General features: G+C 39.7%; 1 long non-coding RNA gene and 1 pseudogene across 1 annotated transcript; one reads left to right on the top strand and one right to left on the bottom strand.

The window, feature by feature from the left end:
* LOC120399270 overlaps positions 1-13,414 on the top strand; it is an 89,174-nt pseudogene that overhangs the window by 66,571 nt on the left and 9,189 nt on the right.
* On the bottom strand, positions 1,209-11,013 carry LOC120399272. The gene is made up of 3 exons (XR_005595061.1): positions 10,928-11,013; positions 6,782-6,926; positions 1,209-1,733 (listed from the first exon to the last, which is right to left on the bottom strand). It is a non-coding gene; the product is annotated as an uncharacterized LOC120399272 (long non-coding RNA).

Genomic DNA, 13,414 nt, shown 5'->3' with positions numbered 1-13,414 from the left:
TAGGTGCTTTTCTTCAGCCAGAGCTTACATGCCCACCTCCGAGAGAGGGGCAGGGCTTAGGACACAGCCCTCTCATCAGCATCTCCCATTAACTAGCTTAGGTGGCTCCCCGGCTAGTGTGCTGGCTTTTGTGGATTGCATTCTTAGGTGCCTGTCCCTCCCCATTCATTGTATAGAGAACCTAGGTGCGTAATTTGTGGATCACAGTGTCGTTCCCATATTTTCTAGATGCCTAAAAGTAAGGTGCCATGATGCTCAGCATTGCAACACCTAAGTCCTGTTGTGAAACCCACCCTAACTGCCTGATCTTGTGCCCACTGAAGTCAATGGCAAAGCATCCATTGGCTTCAACAATGCGGGACCAAGACCCAGCTGAAAAATGAGAAGTAAAAGCTGGCTGAGGTCTGGGCCTTGCACTCTCTCCTATAAGTGGGGTTAATGTTTGTAGAAAATAACTGTGTTAATTTTTTTCTGTGGTGTGTTATACAGCAATTTACATTGATTTTGCAAAAATAAGTTTCCATTTTTGGAGATGCTCTCAACCATTGGTGTATGTTGGTTTTTATAATAAATACATAAACAATAATAATTAATACATCAGCATGACCCCAAGGCATGACATTTAAACCTTACCAAACAGGAGCTATTATACAGGCTCAGCCCAGGAGAATGATTAAACCTGAAAAATTTAAAAACTGTAAATTGAAACATATTTTTGGTTTTTAAAAAAAGAAAGACAATAGAACAGGCAATTAGGTATGAAACCTTTTGTCAAAAAAATGTGCATCCTACTTAACTCTTGAACTCAATGTTGTCTTGTGGCAATGAGTTCCACAGATTAGTTTCAAATTATGTAAAACATAATTCTGTTCATTAGTTTTAAATTTGGTGCCTTTCAACTTTAACAGTTATGTTGTTTTTGTATTACTGGCTGTATAACAGTACAACTTGCAGGTCCCAGTGAATATCAGAGTCCTTTTGCACTAGGTACTGTACAACAAAAAGTAAGAAGAGACTCTGCTCTGAAATCAGTAGGTGCTATAACTGCTTTGCATCTGAAAATCAGGCCACTTTCGTTTAATAAGGATTTAGGAGACTAATTTTTATGCACTTTGGTTTGAAAATGTTGGCTTTAGTGTCCTACTCCAGGTCACAGAGTCATAAGCAGAGGCAGGAATTAAACCAAGCAGTCTCAACTCTCAGGGCCTTGTGCTGATCAATAAGGGTGCACAGGTTAGCATTAGAATTTATGCATGATCTAGGACATCAGTAGCAAAATAGATTACTTAAATATCAATGTTGCAAAAGGGAGAATGGCAATAATATAATACCATGGAAAACAATTTTATTTAGAGTTTCATATTTCCCTTGGTTTAGAAAAGATTGTTTTCTCTTTATCAACTTTAAAGTACAAGTAAATGACTTGTAATTGTAATCCTTTGCCTTTTTTTTCAAAGGCCTTTTCTGAGTGCAGTCTGCATAGAGCATTCATTCCCCATAGTCTAATCCACTTAAACATTCTGCATCATAGCAAACATTCAGATTTCTTTTGGCCAGAGAGAACTGGATGTGCCTCCTTTCAGAGTCCACTGATTCTTCACTTGGTTCAGCTAGAGGGATTGCTGTAGAATGAGGCAATGTGTTCTCTCTGCCACTGCCCCAGCTTTTGTCCGCTTCAGGAGTGAGAACGCAGATCTCTTGCATAGTCCAAGAAAATGCATTTCAAATGGTAACTGAGGGAGGAGAGAGATTGCTTTTTTATTTGCATATACTGCTAATATAAATTTTCCGTACATATTGGTAACTCATTTCATAATGATTTCCTGTACTTTCTATTGCAAAGCAGCCAATCATTCTGAATAGTCATTAGGTAACGTTAAGGGATACTTTCAAACCTGTACAGTTTACTTAGACTTTGGCTCAATTAGGATTTAAAGGTGTGTTCTTAGCATGTGCTAGCTAATATATTCACCAGCTTAGTACATGTGGAAGTATTGTTATGATGGAGGCTGGGTGAAATCCTATCGAAGCTGATGTGCATGCTAGCCACAATTCATTCAGGATAAATGTAAGAAACAGGTAAGGTCCTTTTTGGAGAAACAATAGGAACAACTGCCCAAAACACAGGCTACATGCTCGACTGGACAGAAGCAGAGCTATATGTGTTTAGAGTTTCTCTGGGGGCTTAGGGCAAATACAGGGGGGGCGAGGTAATGTTTCGTAGAGCTGTGCATGAGGAGACACACCAGAGAAGCAGCCAGCAAGTGAAACACTAGTAACATGGCTCTGAGAGAAATGCAAGAGGGAGAACTTTTGGGGCAGAGTGCTAGCTGAAAAGAGGCTTGGAATTGTTAGCAAAGAAATTCCTGCCTGTTTGATTCCTACTGTGTTCAGGGAAACAGGATTTTGTGTATATTGTTTGTAAATAAAGAGGATTGCCTCAAAGAAATACAAGTCTCCATCATCAACTTCTCCTAACACAAACAACCCAGAAGATCATGAACATTGGCTAATGACTTGATTCAAAAGGGATATCAATGTATACTGTACTATATGGAGCTATCTTATGCTAGATTTCTACCATGACAATGCCTTAGGTGGCAAATATGGGTGCAAACTCACTGTGAATACAAAACACATGCATGCAAATGTTAGAGTCTTTGTACATGCAGATAGCATGCATGCTTTGCACAACTATCCTGTCTCCATGTAAAATCAGATGTCTTGTATGTGCTAATTCATGCTGTAGCGGTATGTTTGAATATGTATTTGTTTGCTTAAATTGCTTAAAGTTGCATATTTCAGACATGTTAAGTTTGTAAATTCTAAAATTGTCTTAGTTGATTCTTTTCAGTTCATTTTAAATAATAAAATACTCAATGTGTAGTCAGCAAGCAGCTCATTATGTAATAATCTGTTTGCCCCGCCACTCAGTGGAATTAGAAATTAAATGAAAATAAAAAAGTTCCTTTCTCCAGAAATGCATAACAGTGAGAATGAGTCCTGTTCTATGAACAGCCACTTCTCCAGCTACCAGTGCCTCCGAATGTTAAAAGTTTAACAAGGGTGTATTAAACATTCAATACAGTGAAATTTTTTCCAAACAGTCTAGCGTCTCTAAAATGTGGAATATGGGGTGGGGAGGGGTTTTCTAGGCTCTGAGATGCCAAACATTTTTCCAGGTGCTAGGTGTAAATGAATCATTTTTAAATTTGACTCTTCAGCAGTCATTGAATATAGGGTTATCAATCTAGAGAGTGAAAGGGAAACTAGTGTTGTGATGAGATGGGCCAGTTATGGCACATCTACACTGCAAACAAACAAACCTTATGGCAGTGAGTCTCAGAGCCTGGGGCAACTGACTGGGACTCATGCTACCAGGCTGGAAATAGCAGCATAGACATTCCCATGTGGGCTGGAGCCTGCACTCTGAGAACCTCTTTCCTTGCTAGGTTTCAGAGCCCAGGCTCCAGCTGAAATGGGAACATCTGCACTGCTATTTTTAGCCCAATAGCACAAGCCCCTCAAGCCTGAGTCTGTGCTCTGAGACTCACTGCTGTGTTTTGTTTCGTTTTCTGCAGTATAGCTGTAACCTTAGGATCACTGTCATTTGAGCAACTGAGATTGGTTTCTATAATATTAGTGATGCAGGTTGAAATACTACTAAACTGCCAAGCATTTAAGGGCTCAGTTCAGTCAGAATTAACTCTTAGGCTTTGTCTACACTGGCAACTGAACAACAAAATTTTTGTCCTTCAGAGGTATTAACCCCCCCACCCCGAAAGACAAGTTTTGTTGATGAAACGTGCTGGTCTGAACAGCGTTTTGGACAAAGCTACAGCCGCTCGTTGGGGTGGAAGTTTTTTGTCGGTGGGAGAACTCTCTCCTGCCGACAAACAGCGGCTACACTGTGCACCTTTTAGTGGCACGGCTGTAGCCACACAGCTGCCACTAAAAGACACGTAGTGTAGACAAAGCCTTAGCTTCTGCATTATGTGAAGAAGAACTGCCCAGCCCTATTCCGTGTCTCCCTTCTCTTCCCCCCCACCCCGCTGCCAAAATGGGGGAAGTTTCCCTTTTCAGATGGAAAGTGTTTAGAAACCAAATTTTATCTGAAAGAACGACATTGGGTTGAAGTACAACAGTGGCTTAAAAATGACAGCAACAGTGTGGCGTGGCAGGTCTCATTGCTGAACTTGTTCTCACAGTCTGGAGGAGATTTGTGACCTTCTGGGCATGGCCTAAGGCTCTTTAAACAAGTGTTACGTAATTACCATTAGACAAAGGAGAGAGGCTTATACACAGCACAAAACAGGTCAGTCATTTTATTAAGTCGGCCTTTAAGGTGACAGATATTTGTTTTTAATTTTCCATAAGGTGTACATATGCTATGGCAACATCTGCTGTAGAAATAGTCACATAAGTAACTAACAAACACTGTTGTGTTAGGATAAGGATTGAATTCAAAAGCCCTAAACAAGAGTTTGAGGTGTCAGAATTGCCTCTGCAGCTGCCTCTTTGATAACGGAAAACTTAAATCTCAAAAATAGCTTTGGAAATTCAAAAGGCATCTTTGTTCCTAATGTGCCTTTGTCCTTTAGTATTTCCTGACATGACTAACATGATTACTGATACAAATGCATTTTAACTGCCTATTTTGTGTGTCTAAAAGAGGGTTGGATGATCTTGTCACTAAAGCCCAGGTTTGGGACTTGGGGGTTCTATTCCCATCTCACCACTGGATTTCCCTATGTTACTCTGTGTCACCTGCCTGTGACACAATTTCCTCACTATAAAATAGGGATAATTTCTCACAGTAGTGTTTTGAGATGTAGCTCAGAAACAGACTGGGTTGAGAAGTGGTAAGGATTTTTTGTGTAAACAAAAAGCTTGACTAGTTCTGTTCACTTCAGAATGAAGTCGTTGTAGAAGTGCACAGCATTCATATTCACACTCAGATTTTGCATTACTTTACGTTCTGATTTTTTGTAGTTAGATTTTAAAAAAACTGAATGATTTCTATTGAGTGTCTCCTAATGTCCCAAGTTTGAGATTTCAATCAACACAGGTAATTGATTGAATGTGTGATTTTAGGGAATTTCAAAAATCAAGACCCAAAAATCACTGCTTGGACAGGAGTCAGGATGGCCCAATGGCTGAGTGATTGTGATTGGGTCAGATTCTCACTCCATGCCTTCTGTTCCCTGAATCAGCAGAGACTGAGAGTGATGCAGAAGCAGCTATGCAGTTGCTGGGCAGAAGGGATTTCTTAATGCTAATTAAAAAACAAACAGTCTTGATAAGTTCCAATGGCCTCCTCAGCTAAAAAGACAGTGGAGGCAATGTGCTGAAGAAATTGGGCGACTTCTTAAAAACTACCCCCTCCCCAATACACTCAACCCCCCCACCCTCATAAAAGATTACATTAGGTAAAAGTTTATTTGGGCGAATGGTATAAAGCAGTGACTGGTGTATCGGTCCCCTCTTGGAGATGGAATTTTAGCTAGCAAGATTATCATTTGTGGTCAGTGTGTTATTTCTAACTAAAATGACAATTCATAAAAATAACAAATTGCTGAGAACTAATGGTCTTTGAATTCTATTTCTAGCACTGGTCTCTATTTCTGTTCTTCTTGGTTGCTTTTCTTCTAACAAATCAAACTTCAGGATTGAAGCAGGAAATTTAGATTTAACCTCAAGAGTCGGTGTTTTGTCTCATGTCTGTTGTAATGTGATGCAGATGGTAGAACTGCTGTATGTAACTCAAGATTTTATTGAACTAGCCCTTCTTGCTTAATAGAAAACAAAGCTAGCTGCAATGCACATTAAACAGACAATTCTGAGAGCAGTACGCTTGAGAATGTATATAAGTGTATTTACAAAATACTTGGGATGCTTCTTCAAGCTGCAAGCCCTCCAGCTGTTTCATAGAGAGGACGGATGTTTTTTTGTAAGGACTGGGAAGGAGAGGCAGATGAGGGCTAACCCCCCCCCCCAAAAAAAACCCACCACCTCCAAAAACAAAACAAACAAAAACAACACCCCAAAAAATTACAATCTGAACTGTTTTTATTTTTTTCTCCTTTTGGAAGATGGTTGAAATTTGGTATTTATTAAAGAACATACAGGCTATATTGACTAGTCTCCATGCAGCTAGTGCAGTATTCCTTAATACAACTTTATCCTGACTCCAATATCCCTACTATTCTAGTTTTCCTTTGTTGAGTTACCAATCAACCCAAATCGTGCCAAAGACTTTGGTAGTTCTACAATGGGGAAAAATGACTGGTGAAAGCCAAAATCTCTTGACAAGCCAAGCCAAGAAACCCTGCTGTGCTATGTTGACCCCAGTACATACTATCCTAAATTTGTTTGCACATCCTCTACAAATAGAGGATCCTGCATTCTGAATTTCCTTGTTTTTACAAAAATTGTTACAAAATGCTAGTATTGTGAAACCAGTTGAGTACTTTTTTATAATTAAGATTTTAGGAAGTTTAAACTTACAAACTCAAAGCTTACATCACCAGAGGGTGCAATTCTACCTCGTAACAAACTTGCACAATTTTAAAACACAGACATTATGACAATTATCCAGCCATATAATCATGAAACTGAGGCAGAGCCATCCTAGGGGGACTTAAGCAACAAATAAACCAGCTGGAAAACACTTGATAGGGGGTCAGAAAGGAAAATACTACATAGACAAACAGAAAGGAAAGAAGATACGCCACCAAAGATCACAGGAGTACCGCATATCTCCACTGCCCATCATACTGACCAGTATTGTCTGTTTCCTTGTACACCCTGGTCTGTCTCTTTCCATCTGTTGTCTCATACTTAGGTTGTAAACTTTTTGCACAGGGACAGTCTTTGTACAACACTTAGCACAGTGGGGTACTGATCAATGGCTGGGGTTCCTAGGCCTGTGGTAATACAAACACACACAGATAGCTGCTGGCATAGTTATGCAAGGGAATCCCCGTTCCTTTGCCAGTTACTTCAGACTCAAAGAAGAATAAATGATTTTTTTTAAAAAGCCGCTGCTGTGTTTTTAAAGTGAATATCAAAATGACAATCAGTCAAATGATGACAGTAGTGAAAATAAATCATATTATAAACAGAATATTTGTATATTAAATTGCCAACCTACCATTTTCCTAATAAGCACATTGATCTATAAATAATTTGGCTTCTGTGTTTATGGTTAATTATCTATCTCAGCTGCAAGTTCTTTGTGGTAGATCTGTCTCTTATGTGAATGTGCAGCGCCTAGCAAAATAGAGACTTGATCGTAGCTGGAGCCAATAGATGCTACTATAGTACAAATAATTACTGAACTGTGATGCAATCTTTTAGTAACATCATTACAACACACTCTGCTCTGAATGTCTCTTAAAAGCTTCTACTGCTCATCTTACAAAATGCAGGAATCTATATGGTTAACCATTTGCAGCAGCATCACTTAATAAAAATATATTGGCTAATAGTGATAATTATACAGCGGCAATCAGAGGGGTAGCTGTGTTAGTCTGGATCTGTAAAAGCAGCAAAGAGTCCTGTGGCACCTTATAGACTAACAGACGTATTGGAGCATGAGCTTTCATGCATCCGACGAAGTGGGTATTCACTCACGAAAGCTCATGCTCCAATACGTCTGTTAGTCTATAAGGTGCCACAGGACTCTTTGCTCCTTTGACCTCAGTTTACACACCCAGTAGAGAATTCTCTCATAACAAGGCAGAATAGTTCAGTTATTATGTCAGTAAAGATTTGATGCCATCAATGCAGCATGTCCATAAAACATCATATATGAATCTTGTTTCTTTGCAGGCTGCAGTATATTTCTTTCACTTCCGCAGATGCTGTACAACATTCATAAGTGCATTAACATAAGTGTCATACCATCCTACTTAAATCATTGCATTTTATGCTTTCCTCACAAGAGAAATACATGTAACATTTGAAAAAGCTATGTTCCTTTCAGTCAGCAACTGGTGCACAGATGTACTGCGTGAAAACTTGACTACAGAAAAAAAATCTGTAACATTGGTTTCTTTTTAATGTTTATAAGTCTTCCTCTTTCCCTGTCACTTTCAGTCCTCCAGACACTTAGACTTGGTCTACACTACAAACTTATGTCGCTATAACTATGTCACTCACTCTAGGCAGTTACATCGACCTAACCCCCAGTGTAGACAGCACTATGTAGCTGGAAAGGCTCTCCCATCAACATAGCTACTGCCCCTTACGGAGGTGGAGTACCTATGCCAATGGAAGAAGCTCTTGGAAGTGTTTCTCCCACTGGCCTACAGTCTAACCCAGTTCCTCTTTATAACTCCAGTTTTTCGACAAGCAAATTAAACATGTACTTTGTTGGTTAATAATATTGTGTTTTATTTGCAGTCAAATGTGCTCCATGATTTTCTCCAAATGTTATTGGCCAGTGTAGGTAAATTATTGTTGTCGAGTACCTTACACTCAATACACCATCTTATCCTCTTTCAAATCCCTCTTTAAAACTCACCCCTGCCATGAAGCATATAAAAAACTACCATCAGATAATGGCTAGTCAGGTGGCAAGTTGTGATTATTGCTAATGGTTGGTGTATTACACCTATGAAATTGTATGCACAGCTAGTCTATGCTAAAATTGCCTGTTTTAATTATACTGTCCTGCCCTCTCCCTTATATTTGCTTGTAACAGGTGGATGAAATAAACATCTGCTGTTTCAAATTCCAAGCTCCTTGGGGGAAGGACTGTCATTTATTACATGCATATATAATGCTAAGTACAACCTGGTTGAGGCCTCTAAGCATTAGTGAAATATAAATACTAGAGAGTTTTAAATTTAGATAGCATATAAAATACCTAGCACTTAACACAGCATTTTTGTACTGTGGATCTCAAAGTGCTTTACAAAGACCGAGCCCAAGGAAGCAGGGAAGAGGAATGGAAATATCCCAATCCCTTTGCACACCAGCTTGCTGAGCTGCTGGAGTAGGTTACGCCATCCAAAGAAATGGTGCAGTTTTTGCTCTTCACCTGCATGCTAGGGTACTCCAAGAGACATTGTGCCTCCTGCAGCATATTTCTACCAGAGATGTCTCCTGTGTCATTCCAAAAATGGGCCTGCAACCAACCCATAATGTGGGCTTATTGGCCCTGAAAAGTGCCAGAGACCTGGTAGAATTAGTATTTATTTTGATTAGTGAATATTCTGTATTTTCTTTCCTCTCATTCTCAGGACTTTGTTTTGCTTAGCATTTTCCCTCTTATGCAATCATTTGGCAGGGCTTCTCTCAAGCCTTCTGCTGGTTTATATCACTACTCTGAACAGAAAAGTACAGTAGTTCTAAACATCCAGCAAGGTCTGATTTATTGGATTCTATTGGTCATGCTCAGAAACGTTGGTAATTAGAAATTCAGGTTTTCTGGTAAACTTGCCTTCTTTTCTCCCCACCCTGCTACTCTGAACATCAGCAGGTATTTTATCAGCAAGGTTTTTGTTTTTAACAAAACAAAAATTTCAGCAGACCTGATTCATTCTCATATATGTATATATTAGGGTTATCAAGCAATTAAAATTAATTGCAATTACTCAAGTGGTGTTAAACAACAATAGAATACTATTTATATAAGTATTTTTTGGATGTTTTCCACATTTTCAAATATATTGATTTCAATTACAACACAGAATACAAAGTGTACAGTGCTCACTTTATATTATTTTTATTACAAATATTTGCACTGTAAAAATGATAAACAAAAGAAATAGTATTTTTCAATTCACCTTATACGAGTACTGTAGTGCAATCTCTTTATTGTGAAAGCACAACTGGTATCCTACTATTTAACAGTGCTATTAAAACTGTGATTAATTTTTTGAGTTAATCGTGTGAGTTAATTGCAATTAATGACAGCCCTAATATTTTATATCTATCTATCAGTGGTCTCCAACCTTTTTACACACAAAATCACTTTTGGAATTTAAGATCAACCCAGGATGTATCCCGCCCCTTCTCCAAGGTCCCACCCTGCTCACTCCATTCTCCCTTCCCTCCATTGCTCACTCTCCCCCATCCTCACTCACTTTCACTGGGCTGGGATAAAGGGGTTTCAGGCCCTGGGCTGGGGCCAAGGGGTTCAGAGTGTGGGAGGGGGCTCTGGGCTGAGCCTGGGGTAGTGGAGTGGGGTGCAGGAGGTGGTGGGGGGGTGCAAGCTCTGGGAGGGAGTTTGGGTGCAGGAGGAGGTGGAGACCCACTGCCCCCACCCTGCCCCAGGGCTGCAAGCACCCCCCCCCCACATCTTCCATTGGCCACAGCTCCGAGCCAATGGGGGCTGCGGAGTCAGCGCTGGGGGTCAGAAACAGCAGCAGCGTGCAGAGCTGCCTGTTCCCCTTCTGCCCCCCAGGGGCTGCAGAGACATGCCAGCCGCTTCTGGGAGCAGCTTGAGGCCAGGGCAGGCAGGCAGCCTGCTGCTGCGCCACCAGATTTTAGTGGCCAGAGATCACAATCGACAGGTTGGTGACCACTGATTATATACTGTGACAAAATTCTGTCCTTGACTCTGTGGGTCCTGCGTTTCCTGGCAGATTTTGCTAGCCTCAGAGGCTCACTGTGACCCTCCACGTAGCCCTTCTCTCTCTAGAGGCAAGGGTCACAGCCTACTGAGCCATTTTCATCATAAGCCAACAACAGAGGTGAGGAGAAGCAATCCTCCCTTGCACAGTCTCTGTTGTTTCCCAGTCTCAGTGATTAATCAGGGAGGGGACAGGGGAGCCCAGGCCCACACTCTACTCTGTGCTCCAGCCCAGGGACCCTAAAATTAACAGCTGTGATAGCTGACTTTTGGAAATAGGACACGTACAATTCCCTGGGCCTCTTCCCACAGCAACCCCCCACTCAATATCTCCTTGACCGTTACCTCAGGGCCTCCTTCCTTGCACCTGATATAGATTTGTACTGCTTCATTCCTCCAACAGCACAGCTCCCTGCTATAGCTCCTAACACCCACACCTCACTGACTACCTGGGAGGCTTTTAACTAGTTCCAGTCAGCCCTTGATTGGCTTCAGGTGTCCCAATCAATCTAGCTAGCTCCACTGCCTTCTAGAAGGATCTTAATTGGCCCCAGGTGTCTTGATTAACCTGGAGCAACTGCCATTTGGTTACCATAGTACCAGGGCTTTGTTTAGCCTGGGGCTAACATACCTGTTCCTCACTACTCTACTGTAGCCATCTGGCCTTGCCCCATCACAATACACACACATGCAAGTAGTCAGGCATCTTGCAGTTTATAGTAATGTAAAGTTGTTCTTTTAACTCATAAGTATAAATCAATGACTCAGATCATATAATCTTTAGTGATCCAAACTCCCATTGATTTAATATATGCTCTATGGGAGTTTTGCGTTAGTAAAGAGATTGGGTACAGGCTCAATCGCTGTTTATCTTACATTTATCCTTTCCTCTGACAATCAGTTCTTTACCCCCTTTAAAAGTACTATAAAAGATCAACAATCAAGAAAAAACAAACATTAATTTTGTTATATTTTACTACTTAAAATTGATTCCACATTACAATAGCATTTGGATGATGCCACAACAATCATTTAGCAGAAACATATATAAAACTATGCAAATAATAATGTGCCAGCATTAAGTGTGATGTATAATGGATGAAAACATTTCAGCAGCCTCTAGATAAAAGTGTTTCATCATCTAAATAAATAGTTGCACAGCATGTGGATTTCTGTGAAATTGGATGAGAATTGCAAAAAACACAGCTACTGCAAATCACTCGGTATGAGGTTTGAGTTTTATTGCTAGACAGTGACGAATAGAGGAAGCTGAGCAAAGACTACCTAACATGAATAAAACAATCTAATTTTAGCCAAGTAAGAAGAGTTGCATAGGTATTCTAGGATCTCTTAAAATGTTTAACTTTCTAAAACATTTGCACAGTGGTAATAATATTTGAGAGATGAACTGTTAAGCTTCATAGACATTGTTCAAGCTAGAGTTTTGAAATTATTGGGGAGGAGTAGATTAGATAACATGCATCTCACTCCATAAAACAGATAATTTTCTTTATTTGCAGAGCACACTTAAAGAAAACACTGAAGAAAGATTCTTTGTATGAAGGACTTCCTACCTCTGGTATCTCCTGTGCTGCTGTTTGCTCTGCTTACTATCTGGGTGATTTTATCGCCGTGTGATATTTTAGCAAAACAAACCAGGCTGTTTTTATGGATGGTTGGTGTTTTCTCAAATGTTATTGTAAGTATTTTTGTGACCATGGTTTATATTTAGATACACTATTGTATGAGTAGGATTAAATTGTTCTTTTACTTGGTGTGACTAAAAGAAAGAAAAGAGCAACATTAGTTTAAAAAAAAAAAAAGAAAAAAAGAAAAAACTCACCAGAATCACTTTCACTCCTCTTGTGCCACTGGAATTAAGTGTCTAAATAGTGTGTCCACATTACACCCTGGTTTATAAAAATATACTTCACCAATTGCCTGAAATGTTGAAGCTTTCAGCAGTGTTAGTACAGGTTTTTTGATATTTATTCCAGAATAGAGTAAAATTTTATAAGGTTTCTTTTTCAGGGCTTTATGTACAATGCTGCCTTTATTTCATGAAACATACCAGATGTCCTCCAACATGTAGGTGTAATTGAGTGAAATTCAGCTCAGTTTAGAGGACCATCACAATCACAAGTACTATAGTATACATAATATTTTGAGGGCATAAGTGATGCTTTGCGATGCTCCTCCAAATTTCTCTTACATTACTTATTCATCGTGCCCTAGTAGCACCCTCTTTCTTCATCTAATGTAGATGGAAGATAAATCCTTGTGAAGTAGCAATATGGAATACCAGGCAACAAAACTGAACATAATTCTTAATGCTCTCATTGAAATCAGGGGTTAGGCCTTGATTCACGACAGCACTTGATTTCAATGGGACTTAAGCATGTTTTGCTAAATCAGGGCCTTATGTTGAAAAATTTGCCTGCCTCAGGACAAACCCTGACTAACTGGGCTTCATGCCTGGCACTACATTTTGGGAACATACCGAATCCATATGCCTCAACCTGCAAAAGATATTATACGACTCCATTAAGTAAATAATGCAACTGAATATATAAGGATGAAAAGATTTTTTGAGAATTATGTGAAGTGAACAATTAACTTCATACAGAGACCTGCAAATGCAGAGATGTTCGACAAACATTATAGCTGTGTACACCTTTTCAGTATAATTGTTTCTTCAGAGGTAAATATATTTCAGTTGTTTGACAGGAAGATGCACATTTTACAACATATTTTTAACCATACTTCTGGTATAATTTGCAGTACACAGTTTCCACTATAAAAGTGACTATCAATCAGTACTATGCTCATTGT

This window comes from Mauremys reevesii, linkage group 2 (assembly GCF_016161935.1).
Source record: "Mauremys reevesii isolate NIE-2019 linkage group 2, ASM1616193v1, whole genome shotgun sequence".
Classification (NCBI taxonomy): domain Eukaryota; kingdom Metazoa; phylum Chordata; order Testudines; family Geoemydidae; genus Mauremys; species Mauremys reevesii.
The sequence above is the reverse complement of the archived record's forward strand: the minus strand, read 5'-3'. Positions and strand labels throughout refer to the sequence as shown.